General features: G+C 36.6%; 1 long non-coding RNA gene across 1 annotated transcript; it reads right to left on the bottom strand.

Annotated features, from left to right (window-relative positions):
* Positions 1–2,194: 2,194 nt before the first annotated feature.
* On the bottom strand, positions 2,195–12,247 carry LOC140683928 (uncharacterized). The gene is made up of 2 exons (XR_012055579.1): positions 8,722–12,247; positions 2,195–8,289 (listed from the first exon to the last, which is right to left on the bottom strand). It is a non-coding gene; the product is annotated as an uncharacterized lncRNA (long non-coding RNA).
* Between the last annotated feature and the right edge of the window lie 15,314 nt (positions 12,248–27,561).

Here is a 27,561-nt window from a genome sequence, read left to right on the forward strand (position 1 = left end):
TGATCTTAAAATTTCTTTTGTTATAAAAAACATGCCTTTCAGAGCAGGTTATCACAACATTAGGAAACCAGTATTCTCTCTCTTCCACAATCCCAGCCAAGTCTGGTGATGCTTCAAAGAATTTGATTTCTTAGAAATAGCAGGTCTTTACCAGGTTTGGCTGATCCCAAATGCCATTATGTGTACAGAGAACAGATCACCCTATTACTGTGCCATTCAAAATCAGTGGAATATTCTTTAGTTAATTTGCACAAGGGCACAAGCTTAAACTCTAAAGTAAAAAATAATGTATTGATTCTAATTCACGATGCCAAAATCTTTATCTCACATATTTAACTTCTGCTAATATATATTAACATGTTTGGAATCCATAGACGTTCCTACTGGAAAACCTATTTTAGCCAGAGATCCAAGAGTTGCCACTACCCCTGTACCTTAACATTTTGTTGAAGAACTGTGAATTGCTCTTTTAATCAACCTCTAACTTGACACAAGAAAACCATATCCACACTCTTAGAAGGCAATCTGAGAGCAGTAAAATTGTACACTTTCAGGGTTCCTTGGAAGAATTACAGATGAATTTGAAAGATTAATTTCAGTCTCCTTTCTGAGCAATTAAGACTCTTGGTGTGGGAGGAGAATGGTCAGATCCAGGCAAAGCATGAGATTTCCAAGAGGCATGAGGAACATAGATGTATCCATCTTCATACACTTGTAATCAGTACTTTCCTGGTGAAACCATCTTAGCATGTAGTAAATGTTACATTGGTTATTTTCACCAATGTTTTCACCAAATGTCAATTCTTGCCAGACTTGATCAGCTTTGCATTTTTTAGTGCTGGGAGCCAGATGACTGCCCTTGCTACAGTGCAGGATACTCTTGGATGGAAAAAAAGTGAGAGAATGCACAAAAACCCACAGTGTTGTTGTCCCTCCAGAGAGTGGGGAAAACTGCTGAAATCATCTAATTATTTTTTATGATTTTTTGTGAGTGTGGAAGTTCTGCTGAATCTTGAGCATTGGCTGCATAGTAATGTATTACTCCTTGTACAGAAAAAATGTGGGTTGTGATCTTTGGTGTACCAAATGTCTATGGTTTCAGTTTCTGGGCAGTTTCATATGCTCAATATTTTGTCATATTCTGAGACACGAATATGTTGATACATTACTATAGGCTAGTTTAAATTCATAAACAACGTATTTATTTACAGACTCCCAGGATAAGTGTACTCCAATACAATGTCCAAGATTTTAATTTGCCTCAAATATATGTCCTTGCCAAGGATATACTAGAAGCCAGATAAGATAATTCAGAAATTTATTACAGCTCCAAGGCTTTGAACTAAGACAAATCAAAGGCAGATTTTAAATTTGAAGGTAATATGTACTTATTATCCCTTTGGTACTTGGCAACTGCAACATGTTGAGGTTTTTTTTCCGTGGAGTGGGAAAGGACTGCATATATTTCCCAAAAACAAAATGTATTTTGTATATTCTTTCACTTAGAGCAAATTAACATTTTTTTCCCTTTCAGCATCTTCGTAATTTGTTCTGATTCATCCAAGTACTCAAATTTAAGGATACAGTTAAGAATATAGAGTCAATAGAACTGCCTGTGTCCCCCAAAGGAGGAACATGCTTAGACTTATGTGGAATTCAGCCTTAAATAGTTTCTAGCCCTAGTGAATGCTTCTTAAAACAAGGGAATGTGTGGAGTACATCTTGGTTGGAACATTTCACATACAGCAGGAACCAGGGTTATCTTGATCTAGCCATGAATGTCCTAAGTAATTAGCCACAGCTTCATGATAGTACTTATCAATGTATTTATTTTAAATAAGGAGAGAGAGAGAAGACTCCTACATTTGGAGTTATCCTAACATTTCTAATACTACAAAATACATGGCTAATGAGAATGAAACAAAGAAAATCCTGAAGATAGGAATGCAACCACATAAGCAGAAAGAATGAAGTACCTTGGTTGTTGGTGAGGAATTAATTTAGATAATCACATTAGGTCTCACTCACTACCTTTTGTTCTTGTATATTGAAGCAAATGAGTTGTTTAAACTCTGTTTACTTAATGGAGGAAGTCACTGCACTTTTTTAGAGGAAAGTGTGGAGACAAGAGGATGAGTTGACTTGGTTTTGGAAGATGTATTTATTAAGTTTAGGCACCTTTGTACATACACTAGGAATGCTAATGGGAAATCAGAACAATGCAGGAAATGGAACCCTCTGCCTACAGGAGTCCAGGGCAGAAAATTTCTGTCTGTGTATATAAAACTACACATGAAGAGAGGTGGCAGGTCTAGTGAATAAAAGGAATAGAAAAATGGTGGATGAGGAGTGAGTTTTAAGAACAGCATTCTAAGCAAACTTTTAACTGCATGCTAAATTAATTAGAAGTCCATGAAATTGGTTTAGAAAACATACCTATTTTTTGCATGCCAGCTCAAGTCATGACTTCCTGAAATCTTCATTGCCACATCTTCCTTTCTTATTCTTCAAACTGGTACAGAAACCTCTGCAAGTTGCAAGGATGTGTGATGCTTTTTGATTCTCTTCTTAATTTCTCTGCTACTGGGTTGTGCAAATTGTCTACTTCCAATATTTTGAACTACTTCCCCTAATACAAACAAGTAAGTCAGAAAATCACTGGAGTAAAAAGTTTAGTGACAAAGATAAACATAAGTGAATAAAGTAATGGAAAAAGACAAGAGGTATGTACACTTTAAATACAGAAGAAAGCAGATGTCTGATGAATTTGCTTTCCCACAGAAAAAGCCATTTAGTTTGTGTTTAAGAATAATGGAAAATAGTAAAAATAATTAATAGAAACAGATATCACTGGGGCTACTTAAGTAAGAAAAACTACTATGGTTAAGTTCTTGAAGCGATATAATATGTAATGATGGATACTTAAAGGGAACTTTATGTGTTCCAGGAACTGTGCTTACAGCAATTAATCCTTAGGACACCCCAGGGAGATGACTTTGTAAGAAATAGCTTCCTGCTCAGTTTGCAGAAGGGGTTACAAGCATGGGAACAAGCTGCCACTGTAATATGCCCAAGACTAAATAGCACTTTGGTAGGAACAGCAGGACAAGAACTCCTGAGGTTCTGGGTTTCTGTTCTGCATTCATGTCTTAAAAGTGGCAGACCAGAGCGATGTGGGAGATAAATGTACACAATTATTCTGTGTGTGTGTCTGCGCACTCTGTTCCTAAGAGTGGATCTCATACACTGGTGTTCCATAGAAAGATATCTTAAAAAATATTGATACCATTTTCAGGATGGAAATCCATAGATTTCCTTCTTTATTTTCAGTACGATGACTAAGAGAAAGTTGACTTTAAAAAGTTTTACAAAATAAATAAGAATTGGGTTGTTTTGTTCTGTTTTATTATTTCAGAAATAGTAGGGAGAGAAGATTATTTCTTTTCTGGTGTTTTGAGGAGGAAACAAGATCTGGCATAAGTTGAAAATGTCTTGAATATTCCCTTGGGATTTTAAGTAACAGCAGTTCATTTGAAAAACAGGGGATGGACAACAAAAAAGAGAGAATGTGGAAAAGGGTAAAACAGAATAAAATCATAAAGGGAAGGAAAGAAACTTAATTTGCAAATTTAAAATTCCTGTGTTATATTTGAAATACTTGGTTTTTCCCCTCACAGACTCATATAAGCAAGTCTTCATCTATCTTACGAAGCTTCACACAATAATTTTATGTGTTCCCATTTACAAGAATTTTATTGAACATAGCAATTATAGACTATTAGCTTTATTACCATTGGGTACAAGTAGTAGACCAACCTGCCATTATAGAGACAACAACAAAATCATTCCTCCTTCAAACAACTTACGCATTCTTTTTAATGGGATGTGTAAAATATTATAACGAGAATATAATGAATAATTCTGAATTGCAGTGATTTTCCTGATTAAATGGTGGTATGTACAGAAACTTCAAAGAGGATTTTATTTTTCTTGTAACTATTATATTTAAAATAACCAGAGTTTTAAAGCAAGCTTGATATAGAATTAATATGGACATGGTCATTTTTTATTCAGACAATTAATACATTTTTTACTTGTTCTAAAATAAGTAAAAGAGGAAGAATCTGATATTGCATTAGCTGTGCATCCTGAATTATTAAAATTGAATTATCCTGTCCCAAGTGCCAGTGATAAGTTTATGGACTTGAGCTTGCATGCTCAGAATGTTTATTGTGATGTTTTCACAGTTCCTGCATAGGAGGGATGTATAATAGTTTTTCTTAGGTAATATTCTCTGTCAGATATGCTCAGACATTGTTTTTTTGTATTCTGCCAGCCGGATTCATAATCCATTCCTGCAAAAAGGACAGTACAAAGACCCATCATAGTAGGAAAGCAAAAAGTGACTCTTGAAATGCAACCATTATTTGAAATGCAGCTATTAAATTACCATATGTTTCTCCTCAAAGAAAAAAAAAAAAAAAAAAAAAAAAGAGGGGGAGAAGGAAGGAAGAGGAAAAAAATACTATTATGCTTTCCATGAGGCTGTGGGCTACATGCAGTTTGAATCTATCCTGTAGTTTTACGTATAGTAACTCCCCTAATTTGCACTTCTACTTTTATATTCTACATCTGCTCTCATTGGAAGAAAACAGTCATGATGTATCCATAATAACTTAAAATTATATGATAAATATTGCAATGACATGATCTTTTCCCAGAAAGCAGATGTCAGATTTTTTATTTTTACTATTTTTGCCACATATAGTCTCTAAGAAAGAAGCTAATGCAAAGCTGGAAGTCACAAACTCTCTATTGTGCATAAGCAATGAATCCTCCTCCTAATCTAGGGAGATGAAGTTCTCTTACAGCCTTAAAATATTTGAAGAAAGAGCCAGAAGCCAGGAAGACTAATTAAGGAACATGGTGGAGCTATCTATGTGAGGCTGCTACAATTCTAATTAATTAGAGGCAAATTTGGAGGGAAAGAAAAACTAAACCTAACCCCTGGTAGCAAGGGATAAGAAATTATCATTCTTACTCCTGGTGTTCAAATAGCCTCACAGGAGAAGAAGGAAGTTCAGAGCCATGCATAAGAAAACCAAGAAGAAAGTCTACTGAGCACAATGAGAGAAACTCACTCCAGGGACAGTATGGTTCTTACGAAGACGAAAAGAACATCTTACAGAAAGAACTTCTAAAACCCCCAGCAATATAGGGTAATCCCCCAGCACCCTAGCAGAATCCTAGCAGAAGTGCTGAGGCAGTGAAAGAGGGAGCTTTAGCAGAATCCATCTTTAACTAAAGAACAAAGAGGTTGAATAAGAGAGGAAAACCTCTGAACAAATGGTATTCAGAATATCTGAGCTAGTTACTGTGTCCTAACAATGGGCAATTTGGAGCAATTAGGGCATTCTTGCAGTGCCAAGGCTGAGGCAGAACTGCACTTTGTGGTGGCTTATTAGTTTGGGGGATTTAATTTCTTTTCTGACTTTTATGTGTTAAAATCTGCAATTTAAGAGAATTATTTTTAGCCTGAGCTGAATGTGGTGATGAGCACTCTCAAACTATTTCTCAGAAATGCCCAGGGCTCATCACTAAGCTATTACCAGATATTACCCCAGTTCTTTCTTTCTTATGGAGTAACACAACACAATACAATGAGGACTGAGGGCAGAAAGCTTGGCCAAGAGAAGAGTTCTTGTAAGGGGAACAAGGAACCACAATTCCCAGGAACCACTGGTATTTGTGGTTCACATCAAAAATATCCTGAAGAAGTGTGCAAGATATAAGTGCTGCCTTCATCAAACAGAAACTAAGGAAAACTTGTTAATGCCTTTTTTCCCCTTTTGGTTTCCTCTTTCTCCTCCCCATTCCTGAGTTCTCCCCTTTTTTTCACCCCATTTTGAGAGGAGTTCTTTGGATCCCAGGACTAATTAATCTCAGAGAAGAGGCCAGATTTTGCTGTTAAGAGCTATAACTCTTTCTTTGCAAATCTCTTTGCTCCAGACTTCTTCTGTCTCCAAGACAAATTAAATTCCTAAGTAACATGCTTGGGGCTGGTGTTAGCCCTAAAAGTTCTGATCCTCCACTCACGTAAAGCATAAGAAAAAATAATCTTAGCAGGAGCAGTCTTGGGGGAGGGCTTCTAGTCCTAATTAACAGCAAGGCCCAGCACTTCACATTCACTGCCATTTGTTTCTGCAGCACTCCAGCAACATGTAATTCCTTATCCTGCAGGTGACAGATATCTTTGGCGTTATTGCTGCTCTGTGGGCAGTAAATCACCGCTCAAATATAAGCTTAGGTCATGCCATGTGACAATTTCCTTACTTATTTGCATCACTGTAAGGCAGCTTGGCAATTATAAAGAATGTTACCATGGCAACACAGGGAAACTGCAGCATCTAAAAAAAAATTAGACCGCAGAATTACTTAACATTTTATTCTCCAAAGACTTCAGTATTCTGAGTTTAAACTTTGTACAAAAAATCATAACAAATTGTGCCTATTTCATAAATAGTGCTTCCTACATCTTTTAGAAGTAATTGCTTCTTTACATCAAAGCATTTTATATTTTCATCTTCATAGAATTACTGAATACAGAGTTTAATGAGTAAAATACTCTTCTATCCCCTGTCCATATTTTTTTTTTTTTTTTTTTTTGCAAAAAATACCACTTATTAGTCAAGTCAAATACGGTAATTATTTCAGCACAGTTAATGCGTAAGTCCTCTCACACACCTCCCACACAAATGACTGCAGACAGCTCTGACAGCGCCTGAGTCTTGGTAAAGCTCTGGAAGAGCACAAAGGAATAGCTGACATATTAGCTTGCATAGGATGGGAAGAGCTAAGCAGTCTGAACTGTGAAAAGGGACACAAAATGTAAGAGGGACACAGCTACCCAATGTCCAAGTCAGGGGCTGGTACCTACCGACTCAAGATAAAAAACACCCTGGCTTCTAGCAGAAGTATAAAGGTTCCTTCTGCCTAAGTGCCTAATTCAAAACTGAGACTCAGACAATCAAAGATGGCTTTATTATCCAAGTCCCACTAGTTGCACTGCTTTTGGATGTCAGATGTCACATTGTTTTAGCATTTTAGTCATGTGCTAGTGATCAGGAAAGCAATGGAGACAGTTCTGCTGCAGCCTCCTCATAACCCACGGTTTTGTAATAATTTAGTATAAGCTATTGCTGTTGTATTATTACTATACATAGTGGCAATACAATAAAGTACACATACAATATTAATGAAATTCAAACAAATGGAAAAAAAAAATCACCATATCCCAGGACATTTTCTCTCATGCTGCTACCATTTCATCTCACAAACATAGTCAATGCATGTTAAGCTGTTTAGTCATCTAAGAGTTATTCTGTTCCTCAGAACCAGAAATAATTATAAGCATACATGAAGCAGTCATAGTTTTAGGATACCTTTCTTGCAAACAGAGGGCAGACTGAGAGCCCTTTTTGACAAAAATGGAACTGTGTGACACAGATACAAAATTTTAGAGCCCATTAATGCATGACTAATACTCTCCCCTGAGGTAAATACTCCAGCTTCAATTCTTTTTCAAAAAGATTTAACACTAGTAGCAGCCTACTTTAAAGTCTGATTTTGTAAAACACACCATTCATTCGTGCATTGGCACAGTCAATAGAAAAATACATATTGACATCTGAAGATCAGAATTTGAAAAGTCTTGCTGTGCAGTGTCTCTGATCTACATTTCATGCTAATTAACCTAAATATTTCAATTGAAAACAGACCTTGCTTCCTTATCAAGAAGGCTAATTATGTTACCTATATTGCATTTCTGAAATAGATTATAAAGTCCCATCTCAAGTCTTTGTTAACACCATTAACAAATAAAATTCACAAAATGCTGGTTAGGAACAGAAACACTAAAAATGTCCAAAGCATTTGCACAAATAAAACTTACATAATTTAACCACCATGGCAAACCCAGAATTATCCATTGCCTTACTATATGCAATAAATATGCAACAAAAATTTCAAAATAGCCCACGTATCTTTAATAAAATTCTAGATCTTAAGGCCAACAATATAGCAGAACATAAACAGCTCAATAAAAACTCAGAAATATAAGCAGCAAGGATATGCAGTCTTTTGTTCCAAGCAATAAATCCATTGAACAAGAACCAGAATGCCAGGCACAGGAAAGAGCAGAAGCAGCAAGAGGAGGAGAGGTGATATAAGGGGATACTCGATGTTGTCAGGGAGTCTACTGACACATCAACTGGAGAAACAGGATGAGTGCTGTGAAAAGAAAGTGGAAAACATGAAGCAGCAGCTCAATCATTAACAAGCACCAGTCAACTAATGAGAAAAGACATCCAGCTACCAGGAAGCAAACTTTTAACTAAAAGTGCCACAATGGAAAGGTGACCACCTGGCCTGACCAAGAAGAAAACAACAACTAGCTTCACATACCAACAAAATTTTAAGAGGAATTGAGAGGAAAAAGCAGGAAGAGGGGAAGTCTGAAGATAAAGCTGCAGGAAGGTTTTGGTCACATTGCAGCCATTATTTGAAACTAATTCAGTTTTCACCACAGCTTCATGTGGTTTAGTGCAGCATTCACAATGAAATGAACAGATTTACAGATTTAAAAAATCTGTGTTCCTTCTGGAGAAAATGAGGTATCATCATAGGAATAGATTTACTTACAGCCTCAGTCTAACTGCTTACCTATTCCTGTTTGTGAAAGTGCTGAATTGAGTGATATTTCTGTTCATAGCATAGGATTGCTTCCACACCACAGCAGTGTTTCCCATCATGCCAAGCCCGAAACAAAACCACATGTCTAACTAAAGACAGGGAGGAAGTATGACACAGTAACATCAACATGGGAAGTGAGGAGTCAAGCAGGTTTAATTCCCTGCCCTGCACACCCTTCTGATGTAGTGTTTTCCACTTTAGGCAATGAAGGTCCTTCCAGTACACCACGGTTCATAGCCTTGGCGTGGCTTTCCACTGGGCTCTGCAGGTGTTGTACAAGCCTGCAGTCACACTGGAATTCTCCCTATCTGTTGAATGAATATAACAATTTTCCACATCCTATAAAATGTGATCTGGGCAGAGATATGGATAGCAAAGAGCTAGTGAAATATTAGGTCTCTATAACCTCTTTATTCACAGAACACAATCTGTTGAAAAATCTAGTGGATATAGGCTGAAAGGAATGTACAGCCACCTCTACAGAAAACATATGGCTGAATTCAATCTTGGTGTAAACAAAAATACTCTAAGTTTCACACAATTTTTTTTCTTTTTTTTTTATTTCACACTTTTCCCAATAGCTGCAAACTATCGTCAAAGCCCATCACAGATGAAGTCATTTCTGAAGCCAAGCTATGCATTTTTAACGCCATTCTCTCTTTTCCCATATGTCACTCCATCTATTTCTGTTGCTCTTCTTCACCTTAAGCTGATTATGTATCTGGTAATTCACTCTCCAGCAAAGCCTGATTCATCTGTAACCACGTAAGGACAGATTCCGTGATGAAATCTTTGATTGAGATGGTTCGGAGGAGGGAAACTTCACAGTTTTCTCCAAATATATTTTTTCAAAGCATTCCACTTCTGGGAAAAAATGCTCTCTGAGGCCTGTGGAATTAACATCATAAATAATACAAACTCTAAGGCCAAAATTGCAAAATAGAGAAGACTGTTTCTGGACAGGTTTTCTTTCATTCCCCTGTGAATATTTTTTTCTTTTTAAGGACACTCATGGGAATAATAAATATATTACTATATTTTACTGTGTTTATAGTAATTACAAAACTTTTCACCAATTTTAACAGATATCTTTCTGTATTGCCACTTTTTTTTTTTTTTTTTTTTTGCCTGTATATCCACTCTTTTAACTCTAATTCAATGTTTTCCCTACCATTTACTTTAAATGTTTTGCACTCATGGATATGTTTTACCATCATTAGAAAAAACAGGTCATTAAATAACTATATTGCTTGAGATGTAATTTTTAATACATCTGGCAGTCTTTCAAGGTCTTTGTTTTGGAACATGTACTCTTTTCAAGTAAATGTGAATTAATTTTTGTCAGCTGATTTCATAGATTGAGGTAAAACTCTGAAATCAAATCCAAACATATTAATTTCATCTGCTGCAGTCTGGACAGCCACGGATTTTCTACTGCAGTTTAAAAAGAACAATTAAAACATGCCTAATAAAAACCAACTTTTATAAGAGTCATAACAATTCCTGATCAAAATGTTTTTTTATGTTTAGGGAGTCAGTTTTTGCTACGATTGTCTTATGTTTCTAGATGCAGAAGTTAAATATGTGGGAGGCTCATGATTATCTTGCCACCTCAATCCCTTTCTCTTCTACTCCCAATTTACTAATCAGTACAAACAGGTGTTTTTCTCTCATTTTCAAGCAAGTGACAGGTTAAATGTTCACCCTGACCACAAGAGAATGCCATAAATTCTCCAGAGCAGCAGGTCCCCCAGGCTTTGCTTCTTCAAGTATTTCCTCACTTGCTCCCTTGTCCTCCCCTGAAAACATTTCTGTATGACCTTTTCTCATTTCTAGCTTGTGTGTGCACATATGACAAAGAAATTTTGCAGAGAATCTCAATCTTTGCCATTTTCAATTCATAACTAATTCACTCCTCTTAATTTTTTAATGAACTAATTTCTTGCTATAGTTGAATTTATTCAAAAGTGAAAAAAGGCCAAACTTTTTCAGTGCATGAAGGGCTCATCAGTAAAGAAAAGTGTTTTGGAGGCCTAAACCTCATAGGAATCCACACACTACAGCAATGAATAACAGAAGCTGAATGTTTGGTCCTGGGCCCTTACATCTGTTTTGGACTTGTTTGCACTTCTTCTTCGGAAGCCATGTAAGTTTATTGAGACTCTTTAGAGGAGGAAAACAAAACCAACCCCTCAACCCCTATAAACATCCACAGACCAAATCTTCCTCACAGCTTTTGAATATGTGCCTCCCCACCTTCACATGTGTGGATAGTATTTATTTTCTGAGGATCATGAAAGCAATTATTTTAATTTGTATACAAAAAACCTTTTATGATCATTAGCATCCTGGAATGGGAAGCTGAGAATTTCAGGTGTCTAAATAAGGAATTATTAGCAGACTATGTCCCAGTGCAACCTTTACCATGTTGGAGAAGCACAGTTGTGCAGGTTTGGCTCTCAATTTATGTACATAAATTCTCCCCTATATACGGTTTGGTCACTACATTGAGCTGCACATTCTTTCCTATACGTTGCAAGGTAAGGGAAGTGCAGTAAGGGAAGATACTGTATCCATACTGCTTGCAGAGACATTTTTGAATATTGCATGCCACTTACCACATCTTCTGGATTATGCATGCCTCCTGCTCTCCCTAGCCTCTTGCATGATGGAATGTTACACACTAATTTCAGATCAAGCTCACTCTCTTTTCACTAACGTTACGTCCTCATTTCTAAGTTCCCTTAGAAAACGGGTCTTTAGCTCATTTGACTATGTGATATGCATATTTCTAAAACAAAAAATAAGGTCAATCAAGGTCACCATGACTAATGGAGCCTATTCTAAAATTATATAGCCCAGATGTGATTTTTTTATCTTTTTTAATCAAATGTAGGACAAGAGTAAAGAGTACTTGAATTGACACATTAATATAGGAGGCAGACTGTGTGAAGAAGGAATTAGAGTTATAATCAAAGCCCACTGCATAAGACCAAATTGCTTCAGCTATGTTCAGAGTGGAGTATAATTTGATCTGTCTATCCATTTTGATTTCTTTATTGCTTTGTTTCTGAAGACTTATATTGTATTTCTATACACAGACACACAAGATGTAAGCAACTAGTTCAACTAGTGTTGAACTCAGGGAGAGATACAAGAAATAAAATGCTAAATAATGTGTGGCCATTCCTGCACAAAAATCAAGCATGTAAAATTGCAATAAATTGTTTCCCACAGCTTTCAGTAACTTTTGAGGAACCTAGAAATCAAAACCCATCATTTTTGTTAGTTTCTGTTAAATTACTCCTATAGACTGCACTTGAATTATCTGCCTTCCCACAGTTACTCTCCAGAAAGAAAACAACTGTAATTTCCCTTTCTCCTAGTCTAGCTCATGTTATATTCGCATGCAGCCTTCCTCATACCACTCTGTTGGAACCCCTTCATGTTTTGTGCAGTTGTTCCAATCAATTCAGCCCTTCTATTCCTCCTTTCATTTTAGGAAAAGCAAAAAAAAAGACTGGAAATATTCACTGAACCAAGGTTTTATAGACTTACCAGCAAAGAGAAAGAAGATGTTTACCCCTTATGGCTCTTCTGGGGTGTTTTCAAAAAGCAGCCAGGAAGGGATGTTCTTGTGTACCACACATCACTAGGATACTGACAGCATTTTCCTGACAGGTATTGTTTGCTACCAGAACAAAGTCCAATTACATGGTCATTAAACAAATTTCATTGTTTCCTAGATGTAAAGATTTGAACTTGAATAGAAGGGTAGTGCTACACCAGTTCTTTCTGAATAAACATTTTTGGTTTTCTTCCTTATAGCAATTAAAGAGATTCAGTAAGGATTACTGAAAATGTAACCAGTTTGTGTGAAAGTATTAAATGTGAAAATATAAAGTGTGGCTGTTCAAGTGATAAGTGGAACAAGTCAGCATTTTAACTTTTTCACATATAAATCAGTTTGTCACGTGTATCTTATTAAGATATTATAACTGAAGAAACTATAATTCACTTCCCATTCTGTTCTCATGGTAAAGATGGTATAGCCTGGGAATGTATCATCTCTGCCTGAATCACTTCTGGGAGTTACATTCATACTGTATAATGAGAATAAAACTTCATGTCATATTTTGAAAATGGCATTTACAGTCTATTTATTGCTTCAGGGTTCAAGGTCATTTATAGGGATCATTATCTCCACTTATTCTGCCAATTTTTTCAATAATTTGACATAGTCAACTAGCAAGGTTTCTGAAAGTATTAAAGCACAAGTTACCTAAGTTTAAAATAGATGACAACTTGGATACATTGTGGAAATTCAACTTAGGAAAAAGCACGATATATAGTTTGTAGACATAGAATCACAGAATATGCAGTGTTGGAAGGGAATTGCAAGGGTCATCAAGTCCAACTCCTGGTCCTGCACAGAACCATCCCCAAGAGTCACGCCATGTGCCTGAGAGCATCGTCCAAACTCTTACTGAACTCTGCCACCCTTGGTGCTATGACCATTTCTCTGAGTGACCACAGCACCAAGCCTGACAGAGTTGGTTCCAGTGCCCAACCACCCTCTGAATAAAGAACCTTTTCCTAACATTCAACTTAAACCTCCCTTAACTCAGCCTCATGCTATTTCCTTGAGTCCTGTCACCAATCATGAGTGAAGAGATCAGTTCCTGCCCCTCATCTTCTTTCCATGAGAAAGTTGTAGACTGCAATGAGAGGTCTCCTCAGTCTTCTCTTCGTCAGGCTGAATAAACCAGATGACCTCAGCCATTCTTCATAAGGCTTTCCCTCCAGACCCTCCTACTGTCCTTTCTCCCTCATTTGGATGCTCCCCAATAGCTTAATGTCTTTTTCACATTGTGCCACCCAAAACTGCACACAATGTTCAAGGTGAGGCCGCCCCAGTGCAGAGCAGAGCAGGACAATTCCTTGCCTGACTGATGATGCTGTGCCTGATGCCCCCCCAGGACACACCTGTGGCCCTCCTGGCTGCCACAGCAGTGCTGGCTCTTGTTCAACTTGTCATTGACCAGGACCCCCAGGTCCCTTTCGGTAGCACTGCTTTCCAACCTCTCACTCCCCAGTCTATACACACAACCAGGGCTGCCCCATCCCAGGTGCAGAGTCCAGCACTTGACCTTACTAAACTCCACAGAGTTGGTGACTGCCCATCTCTCTGATGGGTCCAGGTCTCTCTGCAGGGCCCCTCTGCCCTTGAGGGTGTCAACAGTGCTACCCAATTTAGTGTCATCAGCAAACTTACTCAGTATTCCTTCAAGCCCTATGTACAGGTTGTTATTGAAGATGTTGAGGAGTGCTGAGCTGAGGATGGAGCCCTGTGGAACCCCACTGGTGACCAGACACCAGCTGATGTCACCCCATTCACTGTAACTGTGCCAGACCTGTGAGCCAGCTGCTCACACAGTGCCTAACTCAGTTGTTCAGGTGTGGGGTGGACATTCTACCCATAAGGACACCGTGAGGCACAGCATCAACAGCTTTGCTGAAATTCAAAAAGATTGTATCTAGTGGAGTTCCTAGATCAATTAAGTGGGTTACCCTGTCACAGAAGGAAATTAGGTTGGACAAGCAGAACCTTCCCCTCATGAAGCCCTGTAGGCTGTGACAAATGACTGCTTTGTTCTAGAGATTTTTTTCAATACCTCCCTATCTTTTTCAATATTTTACCGGGCTCTAAACTGAGACTGACAGACCTGTAGTTTCTTTCTTTCCCTTACTTAAAATCAGGATGTTAGTCAGTTATATTATTAAATAGAAGAGTATATAATTAACTAAGAATTTTTATGCATTTTTTGGGTAAAGATTCCTTCATTCCTGGAATAATTATTAAATTCTGTTTGGAAAATGGATCTTCTAACTTTATGTCTTTATGCAAAATAAATACTCCTTATAATTTTAAGCTCAAATACAATTTTAATTTTTTTTTTTGTTAAAAAGACCATATATTTTAAATAATGAGCAAGAAAAAGATGCTTAGGAGACAGCTATTAAATCCTACTATGTGTGGGAAGATATTCTAAATCTCTTGGAAATTTTTCAGCCAGCAATACGTCATACACTTATTATATGATGAGCTTTATTTCGTCTGAATAGAAGGAAAATTTTTACTGATTTAATTTCATTAACTATGCATAACCACCAGCACATTTAAAGAACAGAATTATTAGAGAGTTTTCCTGTTGCCTCTAGGGAGAAATTTTCCCTTTTCAGAAAGTTATGCAGAGCTGCCCTACTACAAGTATTAACCTCTTAGCATCTACAGCAATAATACATTTTCTTCATCCTCTCCTAATAAAAATAATTCAGGTATTGAGTACTTTAATTATTACATCTTAGTACTAATGGCTCTTTATGCAAGTGGATCTAATAGCACTGAATTATCAATATTAATATACCTATATAAGTCCAACAATGAAACTATCTGGCATCAGGTAGGTCCCGTGCAATGCTGTGAATCTTATTATTTTTAACTTCATATGTCTACAAACAAACCCTTATTTGCCTACAGATGATCAATAGAAACAAGTGATGGACCAAAATCTTTAAACATATACTTTTTTTTTAAGCACGAGCAAATAAGACATACAAAGCCAAAATATTTGTATTTGAGTGTATATACAGACATTGGCTACACCAGACTTAAACTTTGCCATGTGAGCTTAGAAAATTTCAGTTTAAGTTTGGTGTGGTTCCTTGCTGCAGTTGTTAAAAGTGCCTCACAACCTAATGATGATGAATTTAGCATAGTTGTGTTCTCAAGGGACTTCAAAGCACTGAAGTTTCAAAAGGAAACACTTGCTTCTTTCAGAAATACCTATAATATTTTTCTGGCTACATTCATCCCAGAGTCTCAGTGGTTTGTGAACACTACTGAACATAGCACAGCACTTTGTTAGAGCATGGAGGTGTAGACAAATGAACCAAACCCATCACACAGGGTTTATTCTAGCCAGAAGACTGGTGAGGCAATTTTTATAATTAAAATAGCTAATAATAAATGACAATTCCTTCATTCCTTCTGCACTGTCAGCTACTAAAACAAGTCACCTTTCTGTTACATTTCTCTTTAAGCAGGCTTCAAAAGCAGGATCCAGAGCCACATGTTCAGCACTCGTACGGAAAGTGGAGCATGTCCAATCCCACTGTGCTCGGGAGCCATGGGCAGAATTCTGGCTGCCTGTACAAGGTAAGGAAAAGAGGCTCTTGCTGACTCTCCAGTATTCAATGACAGTATGGGATTTTGTGTTATTGGTGAGAAATCAAGCAGGAAGTCAAAGTGTTTTCTAGACTAGCTAAAATGTTTTACAGCCCTGAAGGTACACTTTGATTTCTCCTTACTTTGAATGCTTTTCCTAACCCTCCTGAAACTTCCCTTTCTTCTCTGATGTTTGTCTCCCACTGTTTTCACCACACTTCTCACAGTAACCAGTTGCTCTATTTGTGAAAGATAATTTCGTGACATGTTGGTACATCTAGGAGAGATGATGCCACAGACAGAAAGCTGTGACAGACAGAAGATTTTGCTGGGCATGGTTTCATGGAGACCTGTGCACTTCAGTATGTGTATGTGCAGAGTGTTTTCCTCTTTCCTCTCAACAACCTCAAACCAGAAAAAGTGAATGTTTCTGAAAAAAAAATGCAAAACTCTATAAAATAATTTCAAACAAAAGCCATTTGGGTGCCAAAATTATTGGCAACACTGGCAACTACTGTTACTAACTCTGCAGTGTGCAGTTCAAGGGAGTCAAGATGACTGACAGCTCTCTCTGGGCTAAAAACCACTGAAGCTGAGCCATTTTTTTCTGTAGCTGAAGTACTCCTACAGAAGCTTAAAAGAGCAACACAGACTTCTGCTTTTCCTCCACTTTAAAAATATCTATATTATTACCTGTTTAGAGCCCTCCAGAGCATTTTTCTACTTTCTAACCAGATTTTGGTCATATGTCATCATATACACAATGACGCACGTGTCATCCTTGCAACAGATCTCCTTGCCTTTTTACTCTTCTTAGGTTACCTACAAGAAAGTAATAATTAAAAAAAATAAATCCAAACAAATCATGACACTGGGAAAAAAAAAAACAAAAACAGAACTTTGTTTAGAGTCAGAAACAGTTCCCAGGATCTGAAGAGAATTTCTGAAATTACAGTGGAAGTTTTCTTCTCCAAAGCTTAGGTGTGTTTTCACACATTCCCTGAGTGATTCATGGAATAGTCACTAAGTTGATGGAATAGCTCTAAAGGATTTAAATAGATTATACCAATTAAATTAACTTAAACACTGGCAACACACCAAAGTCATTGAAATTATTGCACACTTCAGAAAATATAAAGTTATTTAAGTAGAATATAGATTGTATATTCTGTTACAATGTAGTATATAAAGAAACAGCCGACTCCTTTTTTTCTTTCCAATAAGCCCAGGGTTGAAAATCTATTCTTTGCCCATCCAGTTTGTCTGCACGTTTTTTCTCAACAACAATAATCCTGCTCTCAGCAGTGTGTGTTTTCCTTAATGCAGAGTCTCATTGAGAAGCAATGCAGTGATGTCTTTGGTGGAATTTGGTGCTCAGCATATGCAGCACTCAGATGTGCTATGAATAGCGTACATACAAATCACCTCTAAATTTGTTCATTCCAGTAGTGTAAATTAGCAACATTCTGAACAGATTTTTCAAAGCATTCATCACAGAAAAAAATTTTTAGATCTTCTATGAATGCTTGTTCTGCTTTAGTATCACAGCAATGCAAATCTCTGTCTTCCTAAACTTATCGGAACATGCTCTTCATTCTAACACTAACCTTGAAAGTTAGTGGTTTTTTATTATTTACTTCACTAAAGCAGTGCTCTAACTCCACTAGTGCTCAAAGTACAGCCAGTCAGCCAGCTGAATGTCTGTTCAGCAATGCAGAATCTTTTAAACCTAAACCTCTAAAACTCCTGTTTAAAGACATGTCAAACTATTCCATGGTGAATAGAATACTGAATAGGAGCCACTGGTTGCTGGTTAATGGTAGGCAAGAGATAGAATTTCCTACCCATGAAAACAGTTAATTTTTTAGGACTTGCATTGTTGTTATTAATGCCTCCCAATTTGCAGCGCATAGCACTGCATGAAAAACAATTCACATAGAAAAGATATAACTGAGCTGAATTCCATAGGCTTTTGCCAGAAAAAAGCCATTACTCAATTAAAGAGCACAGAATTTAGCACAGAGACCTTGACCATTTGTCTCATATACAATAATATATGGTTTTCTAAAATAAGAAAATTTGACACTAACCAATTTTATCTTCCCATCTGACAGACAGCAGAAGTATGAATGTTTATATCCCTTCTATAAGTCCCACTTCTAGTGCAACTGTAAATACTGTGAAGAGATATATAAAATTTTAAGACTTTTTCGGTTCCTGTTTGCCATCTGTCTGCAATGATATCTTGGGGCAATACACGATAGAGTTTAATTATGCATCTCAAAAAAATCGTAAGTGTTTTTTACTTAGCTTCGTGTTGAACTGATTGAATGTTCCCTTGCTATCAGCATCTAGGAACTGTGAACATGAAGAACGAAAAGAGACTCTAGGAAATCATCTAGATTAATCTCCTCTCAGAGGAACATAAATACCACTTACTGTCAACTAGAAGGACACTCTAGTCTATGACTTGTCAGTTTAAAGTTGTAAAAAATGGACAAACATCACCTGATAATTTTTTTTCCTGAAAACATATTGCATTTTTTTCTTCTATTCAGTTATGATTAAATATTGCCTATTAAGTTTAAATTGCAAAAAGGGCCACTACAGGAAATAGCCAATTTCACTTATCTTTATAGCATCAACAGTGTCATTCCATGATTCCTGAGTAGGATTTAGCATAATTTCCGCTTCTAGTTTTGGTATCTTTAAAGTCATTACTGTAATTCTTCCCAAGGGACAAATTCCTGCTATTTGTAAAGACACACATAAATTTTTGCTGCCTTTCCTACAAAAGAATGCACAATGGACAAGGCTGACTTCAAGAACAGTTAAAAAAAAAAATCCCAGAAAAATCTCTGGTGGAAAATCAGATAAGGCAAAAAGACTATGAGTTTCAGCATAGCCCAAAATCAATATTAAAATGGCTTTTGGATCCAAGATAATTGGATCCAAAATTATGGTCAGAGCCCATTCAACTTCAGGGAAGTCCTACATTTTCTTGCTCATCTAACAAGATGAACAACCCCTGAGATATCTGGAAAGGTTTAGCTGACTTCTCTATACATTTGTACTGAAGCAAGCTTCTGCAGAAGGAAATTTCATAGTGTGAAACCATTTAATAAGTCAGTACTGATACAACAACAACAACTGATACAATACTGGTTTATCCTCATCACTTAGAGCTTCATTACTTAGAGCATTTCCAGCCTTTCACTGCCAAATTTGATCTGCCTTCCAACTCCCTCTCTGAGCAATGTACTCAGCAGAAAAATTTGTGCACAGCAGTCTCAATTCTGACTCAATTCATCGCTACCTAGTTTCTGATGATATATATGCATTCTTATATTTCATTCTTAAGTTTTCCAGTAAATCTTGCACCTCTAGCCACAACCAAAATGTTGGATTTTACACAAGGATGGAGAGAATATAATAATCTAAATATTTCGGTCAAAGTTTAAAAACACTGCTGTAACTTTTCCAGGAAAATTTGTGTGCTTCATTCTTTAGCTGTCCTTTGTAGGTCAGTCTCTCCTCCTGGGGAAAGCATCTATTTTCAAACAAAAGTCCTGTCTAGTCAAAAAGTAATTCTGTAGTGAGCATGCTCAATGGCACTTTCCATCAACCATAATACCAGCACAACAGCAGAGGCTAAAATTTAAGCTCCTGTTAGCGTGTTCATTTTATAGTCTGCTCCTTCTCATTCTACTCTCTACAACTCTTTTATATGAAAGGATGTGTCTCAAGAATACAGCTAATGCAGGGGAGCATAACATAGGAACCATTTACAGTCCAGGCTAAACCAGCCCTTACCTCATTAAAGTTATGTTTTGGCAGCTGTTACAGTCTATCAGGGAAGGAACCTTGCAAACTAAACAGTGTAAAATAACTCAGCACAGAAATAAGAGTTGTTTGGTCCTACCTCTGCATCTTCCCAGTTTAATCAGACTCCTGATGTTAGTTTAGAATTTTTTCTCTGGATTTCCTTTTTGGTGTTTAAAAAGGAGAAAGGTTGAATAAACATTTATAACAGATACTTTATTTAAAATTAAGTGTGCTGGTGAAAGAACCAGGCAGACTTCTGAACTCAGTAAAGCAAAGCTCCAATTTTCCCCAAAATGCAGCAGAGCTTCACAGGAGTAACCATTTTTCCTAACATGAGGTCTCCTCATGAAAACTTTCACTTTTCAGAATGGGCTCCACCTGTCTAGGAGCACCCAAACCAAATTCATACCACTAATGTCATTGTATCAAGACTTCAATCATACAGCCTTCTGAATCAATCATTCTGACCCTGTACTGTGATACCACAATGGTATCCCTCCCTCAACCTCACAGGCTCTACAACTAGTTAAATTACCAATAATACTGGTGTCGTAAAAGATGACTATGTGCAATATTTAAAAACAAATACATAATTAAATAGTTAAAGCAAAATACTATTTATTACCCAAGCCACTCAAGAACCAAGTATGCTCTGTGTTTCACAAAAAAGCCCTAGTTTCCCTCCTTTCTTAGGTTTCTTCCAAAATGACTGAAAATTTTCTTTCATTGTTTCCTATTTAAGGATACATCTTTTTGAAGGGTCTCCAGCCCCTTGCACAGTGTCTGTACACCTGACAGCTCCAGAGACACATTGAGGCACAGCAGAGGGTAGAACTCACTGTCACAACATGTTTTAGATTTTCAGACTCAAATTAGGCAGCACTTTTGGGTTTAGTAATTAATTGCTCCTGATCAGTGATCCAGGAATATAAATACAAACATCAATAAATTGAAGTTTATAACTTCAAGCTTTTAACTTTAGCTGTACCTAAATTAAAATATATTTGAACAGGTACGAAAGGTAAAGAAGCTTATATACAATTGGTGGACTTATTTTTACAAAACTCTTAATCACACCACCCAAAGATCAGTTCTGTAATTTAATATCTTAAATACCACCTTTAACAGAAAAAAAAATCATAAATTCAACATACTTCATTGAGTATTGAAAATTATAAGAATGGACAATATTTAGTTTTAATGACAAGCCCATTTTTTGTATGCACCTTTCTTAACTGGAACAATAGCAATAATTATTGGGAAGTCATTCTGGGATAACTTTCTATTCTGTGTCAAATGAGATGCACAGACACTCACGGAGTGTTTCCACACATTTTTCAGACCACAGTGATTTTTACAGAACTACCTAGAATACTGTCACTCAGAAGCAGTTTGTCCAAAGACTTACAATAAGACTGTCTGGTTGCTCTTATTTCATACTAGATTGAGGAAAAGAAAAACCAAGCGATGTTTTCTACTCTTGACTAGATACCACTTTTTCTATTTTTTCTTGTGTCTGAGGCAATAAATATTTCCAAATGTATTCCCTCAGACACACTACAGCTAAGCTAAGGACTAAGCCCTTAGGATCAAAGATGACTCAATACTGGTTTTTTATACAAAATGTAAAAAGGAAAGAATTTTTTTTATGGAAGGCACTTTTCTTTGCTCTCTAAAAATAATAGCGAGAGTATTTGAAAGAATGTCCTTTCTTACCAAGTGCAATTTTGGTCTAGTTATCTATGAAGCAATCTCTCACAATGGTGAGGAGGGTAATAAAGAAGAATTAAATAGGGGTAGAAAGCAGCCAGCTCATAAAAATTTAAGTGACTAAACAAAAGACAGAAATAAAGCTCCAATTTCATGCCATGTTTACAGAGCTTAAACAAAGAGAAAGGCACCACATTGCCTACATTCATCTGTCTGGCCTTCCTATCACTGCTGATCTACAGCTTACTAAACGACTAAATGCACACATTCTTCATTTCTTTATGACTTGCATGTAGGATGCAAGTAAATCTAATGCTTCACAATGATGTATGAGGGTTTAAAACTTGGGTAATCACTGTCATGGATCATTGTAATTTCCTGCAGACACACCTAGACAGAGCCCCATCAGTTGATTTATACTGAAGTTTTACACTTCTTAGATGAATAAATAAACTGATTTTTTTACAGACAAAAAACAAATGAACAATGTCAAAGACAAGAAAATAATGAAACATCCAAGATAATTTACAGAAACCCCACAACTACCTTCAGTTTCAAGAGAAAGCCCCTGCCAGCCAAACCTAGGGAAGGCAGCATCCCAGATGCTTGGACACTTCCAAGCATGGGGTATCCACAATTGCTCTGGGAAACCTGTTTGAGTGCCTTGCTACTCCCTGGATAAAGTATTTTTTATAATATCTAATCTAAATCTACTCTGGTTTGGTTTAAAGCTATTCCCTCTTGTCCTGTCACTACATGCCCTTTTAAATATCCCCCTCCATCTTTCCTGCAGGCTCCTTTCAGGTGCTTTAAGGCTACAATTAGGTAACTCCAAAGCCTTCCCTTCTCCAGGCTAAGCAATCCCAATTCTCTCAACACTTCCTCACAGAAGAGGTGCTCTATCCCTCTCACAATCTTGGTGGCCTCCTCTGGGCTTGTTCCAGCCAGTCTGCGTCCTTGTGGTGCTGGGGACCCCAGAGCTGGATGCAGCACTGCAGCTGAGGTCTCATTACAGCACAGTAGAGGGGCAAGAGGGGCAGAATCACTTTTCTTGACCTGCTCACCATGCTGCTTTTGATGCAGCCCAGGTGATGGTTTATTTTCTAGGCTGCAAGTGTGCAATTGCCAGCTCATATCCAGCTCTCTTTTATGTGGCAGCAAATGTTGAAATCATTATAAGTAAAATATACATTTTGGTATAAAATATAAAAAAAACATTGTAGGAAATATATAAAATATATATATAAAACCATTGTAGGAAATATTTTGCCTCCATTCTAAAGTATCAGAAATTGATGCAGTATCCAGTGCCTCTCTTCTGAAATATTGAATTATCCTCATATAAAGGTGTCTGCTGCTTTGAAACTGGAGGTTTCTAACTTCAGCTTACATCTCCTGGGTTTTGATGCAGATAGGAGTGAACCAGGAAATGCTTTCTGGTTTGGTGTCTCACTGGTGAAGACTGGTACAATATTTATAGCCATTGTATGCTTCTTCTTGGTCAGGTCACAGGTATTATTCAATGCTGTGTTTGGGAGGGAGATGGGTTTTTGTTTGGTGGGTTTTGGTTTTGTTTTTTTATTTTTAATATTATCCAGCTGTATTGTTTCAACATCCTGGTGTGTTCATGGGTGAAGAAATATAATTTGGAATAAAAATACACTTTGAGTGCCTTTAAAGGTCCAAGTATTTGCTGTCAAAACATGTAGATTTGAGATGTTTAATTTTCATAGATAAATATCTCACAATTCCGTTTGTTACAATTGACAACCTTTCTACCACATATGATGGAGCTATTACTCTGCTTCAGAACAGGGCTAACTCTTGAACCACTTGCATCTCTATTATTATTTATAATCAACATTTAATAATAGCAATGTCTCTAAATGAAGGCCTTTTATTCCTCAGATACATCAAAGAATGTTTACATGATTTTTAATCAAAATACTAATAGATATTGGATTATTCCTTTACACAATTTCATCAGCCATGTCTATGATTAACATTTACAATATATTTGATTGCATTTATGCAATATAAATGTTTATCTCTCATTTAAGTTGAATGGACTATTACTTAGTTTAATGTCCCATTCTGCAGCTCTTTCCAAGAGTTTAAAAGTGTCTCAGAGTTGTGTTTTTCTTAGACTGCTTTAGATTAGTCTCTATAAGGAAGCTTCATGCAGTATCATAAGTTGGGTTTTCCCCATTTTTCTCAGAGACAGACCAAAAAATCCACACACACACCACCCAAAAGTGTTGGTGTCACCCAGCATGAAGGAGACATGGCCTCTTCCAGCACCAGGCAATCAGAGAATTCTAAGTACTCTTTGGTGCTTAATTTCACCTCAACCCAAACAAGAGGCAGGATACAAACAGCAACAACCACAGTACCTGTTTCACTTCAAACTTACCAACAAAGCAGAGTTCCTCTGACACTCTGCTGTTTTGCTAATCCATATAACACTTATCAAGGAAGGAGACAAAGGAAAGGATACATACAATTAATCCTTGTAATCAGAGAGGATATAAAGAACATTTGTCTTAATTTTCTTTCAGACTTCTGGCACACTTAACAGCTCCAACTATGTCTGGCAGACATACTTGCTTTGAAACCACTGGGACAAACCTCACTCTTGTGTATAAAGGGATAATACTCTACCAAAGCAACTCTGTTAGCATAAATAGCTTCAATGGAAGAAAAACCTTCAAATTAATTTCAGTAGTGGATTATTTGGTCATTTAAAATTGCTGTATTAAATTTCTTTTGTTACTTAGGTTTTCTAACTGCAGCAATGAAAACAAGTGTTATCAAAAAATCAACAAAAATAAAGACTCCTTAACACCAATGCAGCATGAAGAAGCAGGTACTTTTTATTCAACCAGATGCACAAGGGGATATCTCCTCCAAAAATCACGCATGCTTAGTAGAGAAAAAGCTCCTGTTCGTGTACTGCACGTTACATATATGTTCATTGATTCTCCCAGAATTAACATAGAGATGACAATTATTTCCCCAAAATCATTAACCTATTTTCTCTCCCCTTTACACATCCAGTCTTCTGTCCTGGGAGACCCTTTGGTGGTCCCTGGTAGTCAGTGACCCCAAAGTCATCCCTGACTGACTGGTGAATTGGTAAATTTGGCACAACTGGGCTGGTTTCTTTCCAGTTCTTCCTACAGAATAAACATTGTGCAGTTCCATAGGCCAGTGTTTTTGAGGAATGAGCATTTTATTAGCTTACCAGATGCAGTAAACAGTATTACCATGTAGAGAAACAGCTCAGTTTAAAGCAGGTGACAAAGTACTTCATTTTGTGGCATGTGTGCTACAAAGGAGTACATGTGAAAACAGGTTTTTTGGTGCTGTTGCCTGCTAAAATCTCATCAGGTAACAGAGTGCAGGTATCACATGTGCCTGCAGGTAATGGTTATAGCTCCCACAGAGCCCCAGCACCTCTGCATCTTCCTGGCATTGCCTTTCCATGGCAGGCATCTGGTTTTGGAGAGACGCTTACCTGGCATGTAAAGGTATTGGTCTTAACACTAAGCATTGGTGTTTGGAGAAGGCAAAAAAACATCCAGACTCTAAGGTGAGTAGAAAGCAACTTTGGGAACACTGTAAAAAATTGTGCATTTTATGAACAACAAAATCCAGTGAACAAGCCACTTGATTCATAAGTCACATTTAATAATTCTGTTAAATTATGTTAAAGTGACATAATAATAATTCAGGAAACATTTCAGTTACATCAATTTTAAGATATTCATAAGCAATGAAACTAGAAATCAAAATTACATTTGTTTTTATGATGATAAACATAATTTTACAACCTGCTCATGAATAGCTTCTCTGTTGTCTGTGAACTTTGAACAGATGCAAAATAATCCTAAAATAATTCAGATAGCCTCTCTGAGACATACCACTCTCTTAATCTTATGCTTTTTGATTTGCTGCAGAAGTCATGCACACACAGAGAATTAAAAAAAACTATAAGGAAAAAGATACATAAATCAGACTTTCCTGCTTCAATAAGGACATTATATTTTCCTGAGGTAAATTTTTGCCTTTAATTATTTATAGGTGACAGTATTTATCCCATTTTTCATATTCTGTATAGATGACAAATAGCAATCAAGGAGTCAGACGTAAACAAAAACTGTTTATTTTCTGGAAGTATCAATCAACAGCCTTTAATATTGATACCAAAACTGATTATTTTCTTCATATAATTCCCATTATTTTGATCCTGATTTTGCCCTAACATTCTGTTGGGAGAAACTTTCCAGTGAATTTCATGCCCTTAACACTGAAAGAGCAATTTCTCAAGTGTTTATATTTTGATTGCTTTTTTGGTGACACAAAATACTTAAACTAGCTAAGGAAATCCATATGCAATCTGTTGTTGTACTAACAGAAGCCAAAGGGAAGCCACCCCCTTAGCTCTGAACCCAAGTGTACTCAATCTAAAGGAATGCAAGTGATTCTAGAAGGAGGGTTTGTAAATTTTGTATTGTTTCACATCCTGTGCTTCTTTAAACAATGTTTTTAAATAAACAGAAGAGTGTATACAATGTGGCACTATGAATCATATCAAGTATAGAACATTGGGTAGAAGTTTGATTTTCACCATTCTAAAAATGGCTATAAATCTAAAAACTTTTGGTCAAAACACAAACAATACAACAAGAATGTCTTCTTGCTATACAGAACATATCACTCCTGTAGGGGTAGCAGCAACTTACAGAGATAACTTATCAAAAAATTAAGTCATGCTGTTTTAGAAGGAGATCTGCATGTATAAAGGAAGTATACTATATAAAAGAAGTATACTGTATGTAAGAAGTATACTGAGCAGAGAGCAACCAAAAAACAGAAGTGATGCCAGTGGTACATCTTATGAGCTGAAAGCTCATAAAGGTCTACCATATCCATCTTTTTCTCTGAAAAGGAGGACAAAAATTTTCAAGTCTTAAACATAGAAATATACTTGCTATACAGATAAAAACAGTGTAACTTCTGTGTTACTGAAATAGCAAAATATTTTTGTTGCTATAACATCAAATGTCCTCACTTATTTTCCAACTTTATCTGCAGATATATTAACTCTAAAAAGCAAGCCTTCAAGCTTTCATAAAATTGCACAAAACTTTGGCTATATAGTGGCAAAATGTTGTATATAATGATGTAATAAGCCATAACTTATTGAAAGGTTGTTCTTAATTGGAGTTAAAGACTGCTTAAGAATCATCTATGTTTTGAAAAGTAGATAATCTGACAAATGAATATTTTTTTAAAAATACCCCAGAAGTAAAACTGGAATTATGTACAGTGAGTGAAGGCCATTTGTACATTTGGGATAAATTCACACTTGGAAATATTTTTTTTAAGATTATGTAATTGAAAAAGTCAAAGAATAATTAAAAATGCTAAATAATCAAAATGGAGTAATTCTGGTAAGATTTCAAGAATTTGTCATACAGGAAATATTTTATCCTCTCATATTTGAAAAATTCTGCTCCAAAACAATTTGAATTTTATCTGCCTGCTCCTGCTCCATGTTATGGCAATTGCAGAGAGGAAAATAAAGATACCTCTTCATTCTGATAAATAGGTAAAATGGATCCCTAAAAAAGATGGTATAAGAATTAACATTTGAAAGATGTCCCAAGCTTTCCTACTCCTGAGGTGAAAGCAGTTACACCTCCACTGCATTAGCAACACTGAATATACATTTTTATGACTTGTCCTCTGCTTGCTCTCTGCACTGACTTCAGATAAAATTCACCTTGTATTAAGTAGTTCTTATCTGGAATAGCCTGTTACACAGCACTGACCACCCCCTTTATATCTCAGGGATTTATGGAAGATGAAATAACCAGTGTATGAGTGTGAGCTACATGGAAACTGTAATGATTAATAAGGATCAAATGAAAAACCTGAACACACACACACAGAATGTCAAATACTACTTCTCACATCTAAGGAACTTCCAATTAGTTCATAGATAAAATTTCTAGTCCTGTAGCTCTCAGAGATTCCAGTGT

The sequence above is a fragment of the Taeniopygia guttata genome, chromosome 4 (assembly GCF_048771995.1).
Source record: "Taeniopygia guttata chromosome 4, bTaeGut7.mat, whole genome shotgun sequence".
In the NCBI taxonomy this organism is placed as follows: Eukaryota; Metazoa; Chordata; class Aves; order Passeriformes; family Estrildidae; genus Taeniopygia; species Taeniopygia guttata.